General features: G+C 39.7%; 1 protein-coding gene across 2 annotated transcripts in view; it reads left to right on the plus strand.

Annotated features, from left to right (window-relative positions):
- Window positions 1-5603: 5603 nt before the first annotated feature.
- SDCBP (syndecan binding protein) overlaps window positions 5604-20501 on the plus strand; it is a 32292-nt gene continuing 17394 nt past the window's right edge. For both annotated transcript variants that reach the window (XM_082433053.1, XM_082433054.1), the window contains exon 1: window positions 5604-5759. The gene's annotated coding sequence lies outside the window, so the exon portion shown is untranslated. The remainder of the gene's footprint in view (window positions 5760-20501) is intronic.

Raw genomic sequence — 20501 nt, forward strand, 5'->3', positions numbered from 1 at the left:
AGTTACATAATTCAGTAGATCAAGTGGTCTGCAAGGGTTTGACTATTTTTGGTCTTGATGGTGAAGTTAAATCTTCAGAGATAACAACACTACTAATTAAGATAGTGTTCATATTTCAGGAACCTTAAAAAGACAAAATCCTCAGTTCTGAAAATTGAATACAAATGCATTCGCCTCTTTACTCCTTCCCATAAGCAGCATTATCAACCAGAAAGATATCTAAGAGGCATCCTTTTAAGTAAAAGCACTGTACTTTAGGTTTCCACTGTACATGGAATATTAAAGAGATTTTTAATGTGCAGTAATATCTTTGGGTAGTCATACCCTACCATGGTAATTGTTAGCGTATATTCATATTTGTGGGTCTATTTTTGTATCAGACCACTGAAAGTCCTAAAGAAAGTAACGTTCTGGGAAATAACTACATTTGAGCTGTAGCTAATATATTTATGATCACGGTTTGACTCTAAACCAATAATATTTTGATCTTACTATGTCTACATAAATATTGAAAGATGAGTCATGTAGAGTGATATGATTACATTTCTTGGTCAATTTTCCTCACTTTTTTTCACTGCTTTGTACTCTAATTTCTTATCATTAATTCACCTCCCCACTCCCAGAAGCAAGAATCCCTCTCAATGTTCAAATTATTACTCTTTGGGGAATTCCCTGGTGGTTCAGCGGTTAAGACTCCGTGCTTTCACTGCTGAGGGCGCGGGTTCCATCCCTGGTCAGGGAACTAAAATCCTGCAAGCTGTGTGGCATGGCCAAAAAAAACAAAACGAAAACAAGTTATTACTTTTTCTGGAGACATTCCTCCTAGAGCCTTCTATCACCCAGTCTCATGTGGGACTGCACAGCCATCATCTTAGAATCTCCCTTCAACATCATCCTTTAACTCTTTAGGCCTCTCTCCAGTGCTCTGGCAACCTTCTCATCCCACTTTCCTTTCTTGCAGTGTTCTTACTAAGTGCAGCAAAGTGTACATTTCCTTTGTCATTTACTTCTTGACAGAGGGAACATGAGAGAGAAGCTAGTTGATTCCTTGTTGATATCAAAGTGTCTTCACTCTATCAAACTGGAATGACATAGTTTAGCCCAGTATAGACTTTCAGGTTAGACATCACTTTCCCTCATTAATTTTGAAGGCATTGCTCCCTTGTTTTCTAGCTTCAGGCATTTCTGTTGAGAAGTCCAATCTATTCTGATTTGCAGTCATGGGTATATGGCCTGTTTCTTCTACCTGGGAACTTTTAGGATCTTCTCTTTAATGTTTAAAATTTCACATCTTCAAATTTGCCTTCCTTGAACTCTTAATTTTTGTTCCCTTGTATCTTTCCATAGTCCCTTGACCTTTTTTGTTTTTTAATTTATTTTACTGAAGTACAGTTGATTTATAATGTTCATTTCTACTGTCCAGCAAAGTGATTCAGTTATACATATATCTATTATTTTTCATATTCTTTTCCTTTATCACAGGATATTGAATATAGTTCCCTGTGCTATACAGTAGGACCTTGTTGTTTATCCATTCTCTATATGCCCTTGAGCTTTTTCTTAAACACCCATCACAACTCTATTTGTGTAATTATTATATTTTAAATTAATAGACTTTCTTAGAACAGTTTTAGGTTCTCAGAAAAATTGAGCAAATAGTACAGAGTTCTCAAGTACTCCCATCTCGCCACAGTTCACCCTTAATCTCTTGTATTAGTGTTGTACATCTGTTACAAATGATGAACCCATGTTGATACATTGTTGCACATCAGGGTTCACCCTTGGCATTGTACAGGGTGTTCCATTCCGTCAACAATTCTTTGACACCGCCTGGGTGTCCTACAATTTCATTCAATCTGGCCCTAGCTACCCAGAGTGAGTGTCAGATCCCACAGGTTAAGGACAAGGTCTCTAACGACTGCACCCACATCACACAGGAGCCACAGATGGCGTCCTCATGATGTCAGCACTTCTGTCCAACTTGGCTATATATTCGGTGATTCCCACAATGCACCTTCAAATTTGGTGCTTAGAGTGACCCACTGGAAGCACTATGCTTTGGATTACGGTTTTATTATAAAGCACACAAATGGCCAGAGGAAGAGATACACAGGGCAAGGTCTGGAAGGAGTCCCAAGCGCAGGAGCCTTGGTCTCTTGAGTTGGAGGTGCATCTCTCTCCTGGTACGTTGATATGTTCACTAATCAGGAAGCTCCCTCGAGCACTGGTGTTCAGACTTTTTATTTGGGGTTTCATGACATAGGCGTGATTGAGTAAATTACTGGCCCGAAGATGAACTCACTCTTCAGCACCCTCCCCTTCCTGAAGGTTGGGGAGTGGGGCTGAAAGTACCAACCCTGTAATCTTGTGCTTGGTCTTTCTGGTGACCAGCCTCCATCATGAAGCTTTCTAGGGCCCCTATTCCACCACCCACATTTCAGCCATGAGCCACCTCCTTAGCATAACAAGGACACACTGGCACTCATGAAACTCCAAGGGTTTCTGAAAGACTAAATATATATATACATATATAATTATACCACGCATTGTCCGTAATGTCATGTATCTACCATTATAGTATCATACAGAATAGCTTCACCCTCCAAAAAAAAATCCCCTGGGCTTCACCGACCTTATCCTTCCCCGTATTTCCCAAACCCCTGGCAACCACTGATCTTTTTTGCTGCTGCTATCATTTTGCTTTTTTCCAGAACATCACATGGTTGGAATCATATAGGAGGTAGTCTTTTCAACTGGTTTCTTTCACACACAATATGCATTTAAGGTTCCTCCATGTCCTCCATGGCTTGGTAGTTCGTTTCATTTTATTGCTGAATAATATTCCATTTATGGATATACCATGGTTTATTTATCCATTTACCTATTGAAGGATATCATGCTTCTAATTTTGGGTAATTATGAATAAAGCTGCTATGAATATTCCTGTGCAGGGTTTTATGTGGACATAAGTTTTAAGCTCATTTGAGCAAATATCCATGAGCATGATAATTGGTTCATATGTCAAGACTATGTTGAGCTTTGTAATTTCCAAATTGCCTTCCAAAGTGGTTGTACCATTTTGTGTTCCCATCAGCAATGAATGAGAGTTCCTTTCGCTCCATATCCTCGTTGGCATTTGGCATTTGGCATTGTCAGTGTTTTGGATTTTAGGTCTTCTAAAAGGTGTGTAGTGGTATATTTCAAATTGTTGTTTTACTTTGCAGTTCCCTAATGTCATGCTGTTGAGCCTCTTTTCATGCACTCATTTGCCAGCTATATATCTTCTTTGGTGAGATGTCTGTTCAGCTCTTTTGCCCAGTTTTAAATTGGGTTCTTATTGTTGAGGTTTAGATGTTCTTTGAATATTTTGGATGCAAGTCTTTGAGCAGATATGTATTTTGCAAATATTTTCTCCCAGTTTTGTGGCTAGTCTTTTCGTTCTCTAAACAGTGTCTTTCATAAAGAAGAATTTTTAAATTTTAGTGAAGTCTAACTTGTCAGTTTTTTCTGTCATGGATTGTGCTTTTGATGTTGTATCTAAAAAGTTATCATCAAACCAGAGGTCACCTAGATTTCCTCCTATGTTACCTTCCAGAAATTTTATTGTTTTGAGTTATAAATTTAGGCCTATGATCTATTTCAAGTTAATTTTTGTGAAAGTGGTAAGTTCTGTGTCTAGATTCTTTTTTTTTTAATTTTTTTTCTTTTGCATGGGGAGGTCCAGTTGTCCCAGTACCATTTGTTGAAAAGACTACCCTTTGTCTATTGAATACGTTTGCTCCTTTGTCAAAGATCCATTGAATGTATTTGTGAGAGTCTATTTCTGGGCTCTGTATTCTGTTCCATTGATCGATTTTTCTCGTCTTTTGCTGATACCCCACAGTCTTGATTACTGCAGCCTTTTTTTTTTTTTTCTTTATTTTTGGCTGTGTTGGGTCTTTGTTACTGTGCGCGGGCTTTCTCTAGTTGTGGTGAGAGGGGTCTACTCTTCGTTGCGGTGCGCGGGCTTCTCATTGCGGTGGCTTCTCTTGTTGCAGAGCATGGGCTCTAGGTGCGTGGGCTTCAGTAGTTGTGGCTCACGGGCTCAGTAGTTGTGGCTCTAGGGCGCAGGCACAGTAGTTGTGGCACACGGGCTCTGCAGCATGTGGGATCTTCCCAGACCAGGGCTCAAACCCATGTCCCCTGCATTGGCAGGCGGATTCTTAACTACTGCGCCACCAGGGAAGTCCCTACTGCAGCCTTATAGTAAGTTTGGATGTTGGGCACACACAGGCCCGTGACTTTGTTCTTCTTCTTCCAATTTGGGTTGGCTCTTCTGGGACTTTTGTCTTTCCATACAAACTTTCAAATCAGTTTGTTGATATCCAAAATATAACTTGCTGGGATTTTGACTGAGATTGTGTCAAATCTGTCAGGTTGGGAAAAACTGACATCTTGACAATAACAAGTCTTCCTATTCACGAACATGGACTATCTTTGCATTTATTTGTATCTTCTTTGATTTCTTTCATCAGAATCTTATAGTTTTTCTCATATAAATTTTGTACATATTTTGTTAGAGTTATACTTAAGTATTGTTTCATTTTTTTGTGCTAGTATCAGTGATATTGTGTCCTTAATCTCAAATTCCAATTGTTTATTGCTGTTACATAGGAAAGTGGTTGGCTTTTGTATGTTAACCTTGAATCCTGCAACCTTGCTATAATTGCTTATTAGTTTTAGGGTTTTTTTTTTTTTTTCTTTGGTCAATTCTTTGGGACTTTCTACATAACCATGTCACCTGTGAACAAAACCAGAAAACCAGTTTTGTTTCTTCCTTCCCATTGCAATTATTTTTTTTTCCATTGCAATTATTTTTAAATGTCTATCAGACCACAGACTCTCTGAGCGCAAAGTTTTCATCTTATCGTCATCTCTTTTATGCTCAGATTTTTATTTTACCATAGATTAAATTATTATGGCACTAAATAATTTAGCTAGAAATAAAATGCTTCTAAGTTAATGCTGTTTTGTCAAGTACTCTGTTACTCCGTGGTAAGTACAGAAAACTTAGGCAAACTGTGCCTCAGTGTCTTTGCATGTTAAAGAAGATGTTGTATGTCTTTGATGTAAGGACCAAATAAGACTGCTCTATACATCAAGTTCTTAGGACAGTGCTTGGAAATAGTTTTTCAGTTTTTGTATTAGGATAAAGCTATTACTTTTGTGCACTACCACACATAACCTTCAACAACCAGCAAACTTCAGCTCAGACGAACAAAGAGTAATAAATGCCAAAGAAAAAAGTTGTAACGCAAAGAAGGCAGGAGTCGCGAAGGGTTAGTGGGAGGAATGTTGCAGAGCCCGTGGGTGTGGTGGAAGTTTAGGGCTGGCTGGGAAATCGGCGAACGGTAGGTTCTCAGGACTCTCGATGTGTCGGAGGTGATGGGGACTAACTGACCGTGAGTGCGGATGAACAGCAGTGAGCTGGAGGCACCCGGCCGTTAGGCAGGGAACTGTCTGGAGAGCGGAGCAGGTGGGCGGGAGCGGCGGGAGCGGCGGAGCAGGCGCACGCCTCGCCCCGCCCCCGCCCTGTTACCATGGGGAGCGGGTCACCTGACCGAGCGCGGAGACGGAAGGCGTGGGCGGAAGGCGCGGGCGGAAGGCGGGGACGCGCGGAGCGGGGGTTCTCGGGCGCGCACCGTCCTCTTCTCTCTGGGTCTCGGAAGTCTGAGCCAGTGACCGGCGGCGGCTGCAGCGCGTGGGTCCCTGCGGCCTTGGTGAGCAGCCCTGGGGGGAACGGGGGACGCTCACGCGGCGTCTCGGGCGCGGGCGTGGGGCCCCGGGCCGCTGGGCGGAGGGCGTCTTGGTGCCGCCTTCCCCTCCGTGGGCTCTGCTCCGCGCCCTTCCCGGCGCCCGGCCCACCCCGGGGCGAAAGTTTGAGCGAGCGGCGCCCTCCGAGCGCCCACGACCCTGCGGGTTTCGGGGTCCCGTCCGGGGGTGGAGGGCAAGCCTGGGGCCCGGCCGTGGGCGATGCCCGCCGTCCCCAGTCCCCGTCCGCCTCGACCCTTTTTGTTCGTGTCGGGTGAGCTCCCCGGGGCCGGTGAGGGGAGAGTCGCCGGCTGCGGGCCGTCCCGGTGCCGCGTCCCCGGGCTGGGCTGAGTCGCCTTCCTCGGTGGCCGCTTCGGGACGTCGGGATGTGGACGGAGGAAGGAGGTGTTCGTTGGGCGGGCGAAGCCTTGCGTTTCGGGAGGGGGAGGGGGAGAGGTGTTCGCGGGGCGCTGGCTTCTGGAGAAGTTGGAGGAAAGGGAGAAACGCCCCGGGCAGGGTGCGCTCAGCAGGAACGCTTCCTCGAGGGTCGCGATTCTGAGCTTTCGTTTCAGGATTCGCTTGTAACGAGGGGCAGGCGGAGGCATGTGGATATGGATGAAGTTTTCCCTTTTTACCAAAATGGATTCATTTAAGCAGGGAGGCTCCTAAGGTGCTAGTTTTTATCGGGAGATTTCTAGGTTTATCTGGTGTGTGTATATTATCTGCACAGCCGTTCACGGTTATTTTTAATATTACGTACCTCTCTTAGGAAGTACGTTTGGTTTACGAAACTCACAACATCCAGTTGTTTCAAAGAAGAAGAAACAGTTGATTAAAAAGGAAAGTTACAGGGGAACCCAGCCGCAGCCTGGTTAGCTTTATCGCCAGTATATACAAATGATTAAATAAAATGTGTCCATTCTTTTAAGTTTTTCTCTTTGAGGTTGAGGGCAAACGGTAAAAATGTGGGTTTTTTCCATTTTCTCTGTTACCAACTTCGTTCTACAAAACTTCTGTTCTTTAAACGGTGTGTAAATATTATAGATCAGATAGTTTGTGCTGCAGAATAAAAATAAGGAAATAGAATGTCTTTTAATAGGTTCAGGAAAGAGTCATTCTATTATAATCCACATTTAATTTTGACACCATTAAATTTTAGTTACGTTTGGTCATTATAAGAAAGGATATGAAAATCGTGACTAAAAGAGGAAGCATTTACTAACAGTTGGCGGTTGAGTGTACTATTCAGTAAACAGTTCCTTAAATTGAGCATGACTCAACTATTTTTTCTTTACTGTTTTTGTGGGATTTAGGTACTTCTTTAGGTAGTAAATGCCATTAAGTTTCTAAAAAGAAAGATTTCCCCCCCCCCAAAATAACAACTGTTACATCTAGTCGTAGTTATATGCACATTTATTCATTTTTTTCCAAGTGCTGCCAAGATTTTTTGCACATTTATTTAGTTTTTGAGGAGGTAAGCAGTTACAGGTCTCAACATTTAAGCCAAAAAAGGGTATACAGTGTAAAGCTTCCTTCCTTCAAGGTCCTCTAGCCAACCATATTCTCTTCCTGTAGGAGCCAGCTGTTCGGCATTTCTTAGGTATCGTTCCGGGGATATTTTATACCTGTACAAACATATAAATATATTTCCCCCCCTTCTGTTGTTTTTCTCTTTTTTTTAATTGTGGTAAAGTACACGTAAATTTTACTGTCTTAACCATTGTTAAGTGTACAGTTCAGAGATGTTAAATACACTGACATTGGTGTGCAGCCATCACCACCGTCCATCCCCTTGAGTCTTTTCATCTTGTAAGACTGAAATCTCTGCGCGTTAAACAGTAACGCCCCATTCTCTCCTCCCACCAGCCTCTGGCAACCATCGCTGTACTTTGTGTCTTTATGATTTTGATACTGCAAGTACCTCATGCCAGTGGGATCACAGTATTTGTCTTGCTTGTGTTTGGCTTATTTCGCATTGCATGATGTCCTCAAGGTTCATCCATGTTGTATCAATAGTACATTGCAGAGTTTCCTTCCATGTTTAAGGCAGGATAAAGTTCCATTGTGTGTGCGCGTGCGTGTGCGCATATATATGTGTTGACATTTTGTTTATCCATTCATCTGTCGATAGACACTTGGGTTGCTTCCGCGTTTGAGGTGTTGCGAATAATGCTGCTGTGAATGTAGGTATACAAATACCTCTTCAGATCCAGATTTCGATTCTTTTGTGTGTATACTCAGTAATGGAATTGCTGGATCATACAGAATTCTATTTTTAATTATGGGGGTAACTGCCATACTGTGTGTTATAGCACCTGTACCGTTTTCCATTCCCGCGAACAGTGAATAAGGGTTCTAATTTCTCCACATCCTCGCCAACACTTGTTTTCCTTTTTTTGATAGTTGTCACTCTAGTGGGTGTGAGGTGGTATCTCATAGTTTTGATTTGCGTTTCCGTAATGATTAGTGATGTTGAGCATCCTTTCATGTGCTTATTGGCTGTTCCTCTGTATTCTTTGGAGAAATGTCTATTCATGTTCTTTGCCAATTTTGGTTTTTTTGTTTTAGGAGTTCTCTAAATATTCTGGATATTAATTCCTTATCAGATATGATTTGCAAATATTTTCTCGCAGTGGGTTGCCTTTTTACGCTATTGATAGTGTCCTTTGATGCACAAATTTTTAAAAATTTTCATTAAGTCCAATATGTATTTTTTCTTTTGTGACCTGGGCCTTTGGTGTCATATCGAAGAAACCGTTGCCAAATCCAATGTCAGGAATGTTTTGTCCTATGTTTTCTTCTAAGAGTTTTATTGTTTTAGGTCTTACCTTTAGATCCTGGATCTATTTTGAGTTAACTTTTGTATATATTGTGTTAGGTAAGGGTCCACCTTCATTCTTTTGCATGTGGATATCCAGTTTTCCCAGCGCCATTTGTTGAAAAGACTGTCTTTTCCATTGAATGGTCTTGGCACCCTTGTCAAAAATCATTTGACCATGTATACGAGGGTTTATTTTAGGCTGTCTGTTCTATTCCATTGGTCTATGTTTGTCTTTATGCTAATACTATATCATTTTGATTGGTTTTTTAAATTTTTGGCTGCGCTGGGTTTTTGTTGCTGCACGTGGGCTTTCTCTAGTTGCAGCGAGCGGGGGCTACTCTTCGTTGCGGTGCGCGGGCTTCTCATTGCGGTGACTTCTCGTTGCGGAGCACGGGCTCTAGGCATGCGGGCTTCAGTAGTTACCATTCTGAATACTCTAGCTTTATAGTAAATTTTGGAATCAGGAAGTGTGAGTTCTCCAGTTTTGTTTCTAAGATTGTTTTCAATTTCTTTCAGCAGTGTTTTGTGGTTTTCATTGTACAAGTTTTTTACCTTCTTGATTAGATTCGTTAAGTAGTATATTCGTTCTGATGCTATTGTAAATGGATTTGGTTTTGTGTTTTCCTTTTTAGATTGCTTGTTATTTACGTATAAAAATGCAACTGATCTTTGTGCATTAACTGTATCCTGTTACATTGCTGAATTTGTTTTTTAGTTTTAATGCTTTTTTGTGGAGTCTTTAAGGTTTTCTAAACCCTAAACATAAAAGGTCATATCTGAAAACAGAGATAATTTTACTTCTTTTCCAGATTGTATGCCTTTTCTTTTTCTTGCTCTGGCTAGAACTTGCAGTACTGTGTTGAAGAATAGTGTTGAAAGTGGGCATGCTTGTCTTGTTCCTGACCTTAGTGGAAAAATATTCAGTCTTTAACCATTGAGTATGATGTTTGCTGTGGGTTTTGCATATATGGCTTTTATTATGTGGAAGTTGTTTTCTTCTACTCTTATTCTGTTGTGTGTTTTTATCATAAAGCGGTGTTGAATTTTGTCAAATGCTTTTCCTACATCAATTCAGATGATCTTGTGTTTTTTTCACTTCATTTTGTTGATATGTATTACTTTGAACAATTTTCGTATGTTGAACCATCTTTGTATTCCAGAAATAAATCCCATTTGTTAAAAGGTGTCTAATCCTTTTAACATGCTGTTGAATTCTGTTTGTTAGTATTTTGTTGAGGATTGCATCAATGTTCATAAGGGGGTGTTGGTCTATAGTTTTCTTTCTTGTGTCTTTGTCTGGCTTTGGTATCAGGGTAATGCTGTCCTCATAGAATGAAAGAGTCCCCTTTTCAATTTTTTTGCAAAATTTTGAGAAGGATTGGTATTCTTTAAATGTTTAGTAGCGTTCACCAGTGAAGCTATCAGGTTCAGGGCTTTTCCTTGTTGAGAGATTTTTGATTCTGATTCAGTCTCTTTACTAGTTATGGGTCTATTTAGATTTTCTATTTCTTTCTGAGTTAGTCTTGATAGGTTTTGTGTTTCTAGGAATCTGTCCATTTCATCTAGTTTATCCAATTTTTTAGTGTACAGTTGATTATAGTGCTCTCTTGTAGAGAGACTTAATGTTTTATTTTTGTAGAAACTGATAGTATTCCCACTTTCATTTAACATGTTGAGTTTTCTCTTTTTATTTCTTAGTCCATTTAGCTAAAGGTTTGTCAATTTTGTTGATCTTTTTAAAGAACCAAATTTAGTTTTCATTGATTTTTCTTTATTTTTTCTATTCTCTATTTTAGTTATCTCTGTTCTAATCTCTGTTACTTTCTTACTTCTGCTAGCTTTGGGTTTAGTTTGTGTTTCTTTTTCTGGTTCCTTAAGTTCCCCCTTCCTTTTAACACAAATTTGAGCATACTTTATATACTGCACGAAATAATACTTTGTTTTTTCCAGTTAATGATAATATTTTGGACCTCATTCACTATTTTGTGTATCTAGTACTTCCTCCTTTGTTTAAAGAATTTTGCTATTACAGTTGGTGCTTCAGTGAATAAAATTTTACATTTGTTGCTTTCTGTATGTAGGTATGTTTATAGACTAAAACTTGAAGTGGTATTGCTGGGTTGGAGGGTATCTGCATTTACAATTTTGGTAGATATTGCAAACTCACTCTTTGTGGAAATTATACTACTTTACAGTTTTACCAGTAATGTATGAGTGTTTCTCAAAGCCCCATTGTCAGAGAGTGTTGTCCAGCTTTGGATTTTTGCCAGTTCAATAGGTGGGAAATGGAATCTTATGGGTAAAACGAAGTTATACTTAGAGTTCATATGACCATATTTCTCAATTGCTTATCATCATAGTCTCCTGGGATATTTATTAAAAGAATAATTCCTACGTCCTTCCATGAAATCTGTGTCAGCTTGGTAAAGTATTTTTAACTAGTGCCCAAATAATTCTGATCTGGTGGTGAGCCAAGTTTGAGAAACACTGCCATGAAGACTGTTAGGACTTTATCAAAGTGTGTTGCTTGACACCATGTATGAGTCGTCTGGAATGCTTATGAATCCACAGTGTACTAGAAAACATGATCATTACTATTTATCTTCTGGGTCCAGTGGATATTTTTTATTTTTATTTTTATTTTTTATAATTTAGGTCATTTTATGAATGACTTGCAGAAGTGAAAATAAAGGCATAGGGAAACACGGTTTTACTAGAAACAGAATTTTAATAACAACTTGAACATAAGAAACCAAAAATTTTATTCTAAGTTTTCCTGGTTTTGAAGGTACATATAGCTGAAACGGGCAACATCTTTGAGTATAACTAATTGCTCATCAACTGTCATCCATACAGTTGGGAGATATCCTTTTTATAAATATTGTTCCAGATTTCAGTTACATCTCTAATATATGTTAGCTTATAATTACTTTGTTTTTCTTCATGCACTTGGTTGTCAAAACACAATTTTAGATTTCATATCCATCTCTAATATTTTCTAACCTTACTGTTTGGTAATTTTTGTACTTGCGTTGTCAAAATGCAGTATTTTTGCAAACTTTCATGGTTCATGATTTTGCAGGGATGACCATCTGACTTACATTTGCAAAGAATTTTCATTTATACTTTTATAAATACCAATTAGAATAGTCAGTGGAACAGATTTTTAAAAATTTCTCTACATTGCTGTTTTCATCTGGTCACCTTTGTTTAAATACCTGCCTTCATTTGGCTACTTACAAACCAAATCAAGTAAGTTTTGCTGTATAGATATAAAAGAGGAAAGAAGATGGTAAATATCCTTTTAAACAGGATCTAGGGACTTGTTTCAAAATATTGCATGATAAAGTGCTTCCTTCGGAATGACTAACTGAAAAATCATATTTTTTTTATTAAGTACAGGCATATTGTTTACTCATTGATCTTTAAGTTTGAGGAATTTCAATTAGGATATCTTCATCTGAAAAGTCATAGTCTGAGGTTTGCTTATGATCAATTCCCTCATTATCATAAAAGTCTAGAGTACAGCTATTTGTTTCTTTGTATTCATCTCTGATTTGTTTAATAAATGTTTTCTTCCAGTTTATTCTCTGTGCCATCATGGGTGAAAAGTGAAAAATCCCACATTTTCTACTGTGTTCAAAGAATACAGTTTAGAAAAAAGGCTACAAAGACTTTATACAAAGGCTCCAGACTTTATACATTTTTGGAAGAGGATGCAGTACTTTGGGCAACACATACTGAAGGATGACATAATGTATTCCTAGAATGAATAAGAATGATTATACTTTTTGTTCCTATTGTCATTTTAGTTTTTTCTTCAACGTACTTGGGAATAATGGATGAATAATGATTAAGTAATTCCTAGATAAAGTAGCAAAACTTTCAAGATATGGGAAAAATAAGTTCACTAAGATTCCATAACAGATCTTAGATTTATAAAGGAGTCCAGTTGAACCCTTGTAATATTTGTAGGGTAGAGTGATTTTACTCTATTTAAAGATTTTTTTTTCCAGTTCATCCCTCTCTCCCTTTCTTTTATCTAAGAAAGAATAAAAGTCATGAAATAGAACTTCTGAAAAAAGAAAGTCAAAATTTTAAATTGTGTCCATTGGACGCTGTTGGTATACAAAGGGTTAAAGGGCAGATTTCTGGACTCTACTCCAGACTTACTCTTTTAGTTTCTGGGGCTAGGACTCAAGAATCTGTGTTATTAGCAAGATTTTCAGGTTATCCTTATGGACTTGAAGACACAATGTTTTAGGACCTTAAGAAGGTTTTTACTTTACTACCATATGGAAGTACTTTAGGTTACTTCTCTGATAGAGCATTTCAATTGTTTCCTGTGCTGTGAGGTGATATCTCACTGTGGTTTTGATTTGCATTTCCCTGATGATATTGAACACCATTTCATGTATCTGTTGACCATCTGTATGTCTTCTTTGGGAAGATGTCTGTTCAGCTCCTCTGCCCTTTTTTAAATTGGATTTTTTATTTCACTTTTTCATCGTGGAGTTATATGAGTTCTTTTTTTAGCTTGGCTGTTAACCCTTATCAGATACGTGATTTACAAATATTTTCTACCATTTTGTAGGTTGCCTTTTCAATTTATTGTTTCCTTTGCAGTACAGAACCTTTTTAGTTTGATGTAGTACCCCTTGTTTATTTTTCTTCTGTTGCCTTTGCTTTTGGTGTTAAATCCAGATAGTCATCACCAAGACTAATGTCAAGTGGCTTATTGCCAACGTTTCCTTCTAGAAATTTTATGGTTTCAGGTCTTATGTTCAAGTTTTAATACATTTTGAGTTGATATTCGTGTATGGTGTGAGATAGGGGTCCGATTTCATTCTTTTCATGTGGTTGTCCAGTTTTCCCATTTATTGAAGAGAATGTACTTTTCCCATTGTATATTTTTGACACCTTTGTCACAAATTAATTGACCATACATGCATGGGTTTGTTTTGGGGCTCTTTATTCTCTTCTGTTGGTCTATGTGTGTGTTTTTATGCAGCATCATACTGTTTCGATTACTATAGCTCTGTAATATAGTTCAAAGTGAAAGTGTGATGCTTCTAGCTTTGTTTTTTCCCTCAAGTTTGCTTTGACTATTTGGGGTTTTCTTATGATTGCATACAAATTTTAGGGTCATTTATTTTCTTTCTTTTAAAAATGCCATTGGAACTTTGACAGAGATTGCATTAAATCTTTAGATTACTTTGGATAGTATGGACATTTTAACAATATTAATTCCTCCAGTCCAGGAGCATGGAATATCTTTCCATTTATTTGTGTTGTCTTTCATTTCTTTCATCAATGTGCTATAGTTTCAGTGTACAGGTCTTTCACCTCCTTATTTAAATTTTTCTCTGATGCAATTGTAAATGGAATTGTTTTCTTTCTTTTTTTTTTTTTAAAGATTTATTGATTGATTGATTGATTGCTATGTTGGGTCTTCGTTTCTGTGCTAGGGCTTTCTCTAGTTGCGGCGAGCGGGGGCCACTCTTCATCGCGGTGCGTGGGCCTCTCACTATCATGGCCTCTCTTGTTGCGGAGCACAGGCTCCAGACACACAGGCTCAGTAGTTGTGGCTCACAGGCCTAGTTGCTCCGTGGCATGTGGGATCTTCCCAGACCAGGGCTCGAACCCGTGTCCCCTGCATTAGCAGGCAGATTCTCAACCACTGCGCCACCAGGGAAACCCTGGAATTGTTTTCTTAATTTCTGTTTCTGGTAGTTAATTGTTAGTGTATAGAAAGGCAGCAGATATTTGTGTATTGGTTTTGTATCTTCCAGGTTTACTGAATTTATTAGTTCTAACAGTTTTTTGGTGATTCTTTCAGCTTTTCTACATATTAGTAACATTTTATCTGCAAATACTGACAATTTTACTTATTCTTTTCCAATTTGGGTGCCTTTCTTTCTTTTTTTGCCTAGTTCCTCTGGCTGGGACTTCCAAGAGTATGTTGAATAAAAGTGGCAAGGTGGGCATCCTTGTCAATACATTTTTACATCCCCCACCCCTGTTTATACTTTTGATGTCACAGCTTACATCCTTTTATCTGTGTTTCCCTTAACAAATGAAATGGTTGTAGTTAGTTGTTTGTTTGTTTTTTAACTTTTGTTTTTTAACCTTTATTCTAGCTTTGTGATTAATCCACCACGTTTACAGCTTTAGGTTATTCTGAATTTTTTTTATATATTTACTTTTACCATTGGGATTTATACTTTATGTTTTCCTGTTACTAATTAGCACCTTTTTGTTTCAACTTAAATCTCTATAAAATTTCTTATAAGGCTGGTCTAGTGGTGAACTCTGTTAGCTTTTGCTTGTTTGAGAAACTCTTTACCTTGCCTTCAAATCTGAAGGACAACTTTTCTGAGTGGAGTATTTTTTTTTTTTAAAGATTTTATTTTTGGCTGCGTTGGGTCTTCGTTGCGGTACGCAGGCTTCTCCTTGCAGTGGCTTCTCTTGTTGTGGAACATGGGCTCTAGGCGCGTGGGCTTCAGTAGTTGTGGCACGTGGGCTCAGTAGTTGTGGCTTGCGAGCTCTAGAGCGCAGGCTCACTAGTTGTGGTGCGCGGGCTTAGTTGCTCCGCGGGATGTGGAACCTTCCCGGACCAGGGCTCAAACCCATGTTCCCTGCATTGGCAGGCGGATTCTTAACCACTGCGCCACCAGGTAAGTCCCCTGAGTGGAGCATTCTTGGCGGCAGTTTTTTTCTTTCAGCGCTTTGAGTTATATCATGCCACTCCCTCTGGCCTGCGGTTTCTGCTGAAAAATCTGCTCATAGTCTCTTGGGAGTTTTCTTGTACATAACAAGTTGTTTTTCTCCTGTCACTTTTTAAGATTCTCTCTTCGTCGTGATATTTTAATTATAATACATATTGGTGTGGATATCTTCATCTCTTTTTTGGAACTCCCTGAACTTCCTGGATCTGGATGTCTGTTTCCTTCCCAAAATTAGGGAAATTTTCAGTCATTGTTTCTTCTTTTTTATGTGAAGGAAACTTTCTTCATGTAAGTTTTCTGCCTCTTTCTCTCCTTTCCTTCAGAGAACCTTACGATGCAAATGTTGGTTAGCATGTTGTCTCGTAAGTCTCTTAAGCTACCTTCATTCTTTTTTTTTCTTTTTGCTGCTCTGATCAGATGAGTTACACTGCCCTGTCTTCTGGTTTGTTTCTTCCTTTCTTCAGGTTCATTTCTTCCTTTATTCTGCTTCGTCTGGTTTGCTGTTGAACTCCTCTATTGTGTTTTTTAGTTAAGTTGTTGTATTTTTTAGCCTTATGATTTCTACTTGGTGCCTCCTTATATTTTCGTTATCTTCTGAAATTCTTACTTTGTTTATCCATTGTTCTTCTGAGCCTGGTGAGCATCTTTATGACTGTTATTTAAAACTCTTTATCAGGTAAATCACTTTCATTAAGGTCTTTTTTACTGAGCTTTTATCTTGGGCTTTCGTTTGGATCATATTCTTCTGGTTCTTCATTTTCCTTGGCTCTCTCTGTTTAGATAAAACAGCCACCTCTCCCAGTCTTAAAGGACTGGCCTCATATAGATGAACCTTCTCGTTCGACCCTGCACTAGCTCTTGGTTGTATCTCATAACCTTTCAGCTTTCCAAGCAGCCTCCTTTGTTGCTTTTGGCTCCCAATAGCTGAGCGTTGTCAAGGTCTGTCACTGGCCCGAAGGGGAGGATCGCGGTCAGCACCGAGATTCAGGCCGTTGGGAAGCCACACTCTCAGGCAGCAGTTTTAAAAGTACGCGAATTTACCTGTTTCAGGGGAAGATTGGGAAATAGGCATTTCTGTCTGCTCCCTCTGCACTGAGCCCTGGTAAGACTGCCAGTTAACTGTGGCTTTGTTTGCTACAGTCCTGTTGAACTGGTGAGTACAAGCCCCGCTGGCCACCAGGGCCAGGCTAGCCAGGGATGTCCCCTGTGGGCTGCAGACGTGTACGCTGGCACTAGGTCCTTCCTCAGAGACGCTGGCTGCTTCGGATGGGACAGATGGAGAGTGCACAGATGGTACCTGCTGGCCCTCCCAGTTTCTGGAGGGAATTATAGCCCCTGGGTGTGTGTTTAATTACAAGCCTGCTTGCTCTTCAGGCCCCAGCTTTGAAGATAAGGTAATCGACCTTTTTTATAGGGAGTCCTGGGGTGCATTTCAGTCTGCTGTCTTTACACTGTGCCCTGGAGGAGAACCTGTTAAGAACTGTTATCTCCGTAGGCCAGCTGGTGGGGCACCAACTTGTATGGGCTCCACAGTTAGACCATCACTGGGCCGCACCTTTGTGCAGACAGAGCCAGGTGATGGCGCCGTTGTCCTCTGCACAGATGCAGTGCACTGTTGGCTTGTTGGTGGGGGAGGGGACTCAGGTAGGGTCTTCCTCGTACCTGAAGCTACCTTTGGGGTGAGCGTATCATACAGGTCCAGCCCCTTCCACGCAGCCGTCTTGACCTCCTCCCTCTCCTCGTCAGCAGGAGTGCTGTAGCCCTGTGGGGCCTGTGAGCGTACGCCCTGCTGGCAGCCAGAGCCAGGCGATCAAGGGGTTGTCCCCTGGGCGGCAGCTACAAAAACCGGAGCACCAGATGTGTTGCACTGTATTTTCTTTTTTTTTTAAGATCAGTGGTTCTGCAGCCCTGACTTTTCATCATCTCAAGATTTTTTAAAAACATCTCAGACTAAACAAGCTGACAAACATTATTTTAACTTGAACGATCACACCATTTTTAAAAAGTGAGACCAGTTGTAGTGGGTGGTTTGAGAGAAGGAATGAGTCAGTCACTCAGAAAATGATGAGTACTGCCATTTTAGGTGATATTAACTGGATAACTTTACTAGCATGTTTTCTACTTTGTTAATCCGAGCATTGCTGCTAGAAAGCAAATTAACTAGGTGTTCCAAAATATCACATACAATATTTGAATTTCAGAGTTTTTTGGTCTGTGCACATATTTAAAGACTAAGGAAGTTACCTTAACATTGCCCTGAGGAGGTAGAGGGTCAGATAGAAAACTTAATACTGAGGCAGAATAGTCAAATTTTTTTTGTCTTTAGTTCTGGAAGAACCCTGAAACTGTTCTAAAGCACTGAGAACTCTCTTAGTAGTAATTGATTTGGGGGGTTATTTTCTAAAGGCCTGCACCACGGCGTGCAGAGGCGTTTAGTGAGGCATGAGATGCAAGGAGGTTGCCGGAAGCATAGAGTGGGCCAAGCCTGGGTTTAGGGGTCAGTGAAGAGCGCCAGTTCTTTCCAGGAATTAGACCAATGAAACAAAGTTGTTACTTTGTCAGGAATGTTGTGAGCAGACCGTTAGAGTAGATGGCAAAGGTGTTGTGTCTACTGATCTCAGGACCAGCGAGAGCTGTAAGCTCTCCCTTCTCACTGATTGCTCATCAGGTGAAGGGAAGGCCTGCAAAGAGAATTTTGTCTTTAGTTGGTACAGTCATAGTGTTTGATAGAGTTTTAAGTGAGAGTAAAATGGGAATTCTCACACTGATGTAATGGAATTATTTTCAGAGTTCTCTTAAATCTCATTATTGATCATTCTGAAATTCCAAACATAATTGAAAGGATTTTGAGAGTAGCTTTGTGGTTCTTCAAAAAGGGCTAAGTATTTTTTTTTTAATATTTATTTATTTATTTGGTTGCACTGGGTCTTAGTTGTGGCAGGCAGGCTCCCCAGTTGCGGCTCATGGGCTCCTTAGCTGCGGCATGCAGTCTTCCCAGTTGTGGCATGTGAACTCTTAGTTGCGGCATGCATGTGGGATCTAGTTCCCCGACCAGGGATTGAACCCGGGCCCCCTGCATTGGGAGCGTGGAGTCTTATCCACTGCGCCACCAGGGAAGTCCCCAGGGCTAAGTATTTTTGACACTTAGCTTTAGGTCAAAGGTTTAAATATACTATACAAGTGAGTTAATGGAGTCCTTCAAGAAAAATAATACAAAAATTTATTGTTTTCCTGGAACGCTTTTTAACAGTGTTGTTCAAAGTAGTAGATTTGTTGGGAGTTCCCTGGTGGCTTAGTGGTTAGGATTCCAGGCTTTCATGGCCCTGGCCTGGATTTAATCCCTTTTCTGGGAACTGAGATCCCATAAGCTGCTCGACATGGCAAAAACAAAACAAAACAAAAAACAAACAAAAAACACAAACCCAACAAAGTAGTAGACTTGCAAGGTGAGACAATCAGAACTTTACAATAAAAGTTTTAACCATGTCTTGTTTACTGTAATTTTGATACTATTGGCTAAAATATTTAATAAACATTTGTTTCCTATCAGGATAAGGTATTGTGTTAGATAAATAAAAAATTAAATGTGGGCCTTGATCTCAGGTAGCAGAGTTAAACATAAACTAGCTGTAATGAAAGGCAGAGTGAAACTGCTAAACTGAGAGAAGCAAATAATGTCAGACTGAAGTCTTCAAAGGTGACCTCGCAGAAGTCACCTTGACTAAGATTTTGATAGAAAAGTCCTGGGAGAATATTCCAGGAGGAAGACAAAGCTTTTATAAAGATGTGGAGACACCAAAACACTTGACCTGGGTAGGAAATGGCAAATCATTGGTGGCTGGAACGTTGTAATGTTTGGGAAGAAACTGGATGAAATGAGACCAAGAAATAGTTTGAAGTAAAAACATTGAGGAATCCTTTGTATTTTAGAAGAATGGTGAGATTTAATTAAGGTCAACATACTTAAAATGAACAAACTACATTTTTAAAAAAGTATAAGCTGGGGTGATATTTGTTATTTTTTTTTTAATTTTGGAAAGCCCATTTCTTTTCTTGGCCTGAGTGTGTGGGTATGAGTGACCTCAGAGTTGTTGAGACAACTTCAGTTAATATTAGTTTGAAGAAAAGCTTCTATGGGGAAAAAAATTGAGAAAACTACTCAGTGAGTTTTGAAATGAGCCACTCATCCAGTTCATTTTTCATGAGGAAAAATGGGATCTTGTAGGTGACCAGTGGCAGAACCAAAAATAGAAATAGCACCTGGATTACTGGTCAACATTAGTTACAGTGAATTTAAAATGATTGTGTTTATGATGTCGATAAAATGGTTGAAAGTTTAAATAAAATGTGTTTAAGGAGAAAGCTTCTAGGGAAGTGATCTTTTGAGACACAAAAGGTACTTCATTTTGTTTCCCTGGATTAATAGAGTTAAGCCATGTTTGATTGTGCTTTCTCAGGAATTTGCATTTTATTCACAAACCTAGGCTCTGTTTTCCTCTTCAAAACTTTATCAGGCTACTGCTATTCAGCATTTTATTGGAGGTTCTACCCCAGGGCAATTAGGCAAGAGAAAGAAATAACATGGGCAGAGGATTTAAATAGACATTTCTCCAAAGAAGATATACAAGTAGCCAGTAGGCACATGGAAGACGCTCAACATTATTAGTCATTAGGGAAATACAGATCAAAACTACAATGAGATGCTGCTTCACATGCACTAGGATTGCTGTAATAAAAAAAACAGATGATAGCGAGTATGTACTGTGCCGTTTTATGTAAGGGCCTTGAGCCTTCACAGATTTTAGTGTATGCGGGGCGGGGGAGCGGAGCTCTTAGAACCAGTGCCCTGCAGAGGCCGAGGGACAACCGCACTGGCCAAGATAGAGAGAAACTGGAACCCTCTCATGCGCTGGTGGGAATGTAAAGTGGTGCAGTCACTTCAGAAACCAGTTCAGTTCCTCAAAAAGTTAAAGAATATGCCCATATAACCTGGCAGTTTTCCTCTTAGCTGTATACCGAGACAATGAAGCATTATATGTTTACACACAGATTTGGACATAAATGCTCAGTAGCATTATTAGCAGCATTGTTCATAAGTCAGAAAGTGTAAAGCCACCCAAAATGTCATCGACTGATACCCAGAAGTGTCATATGCATACAAT

Source organism: Balaenoptera physalus (genome assembly GCF_965194825.1).
Source record: "Balaenoptera physalus genome assembly, chromosome: 17".
NCBI lineage: Eukaryota > Metazoa > Chordata > Mammalia > Artiodactyla > Balaenopteridae > Balaenoptera > Balaenoptera physalus.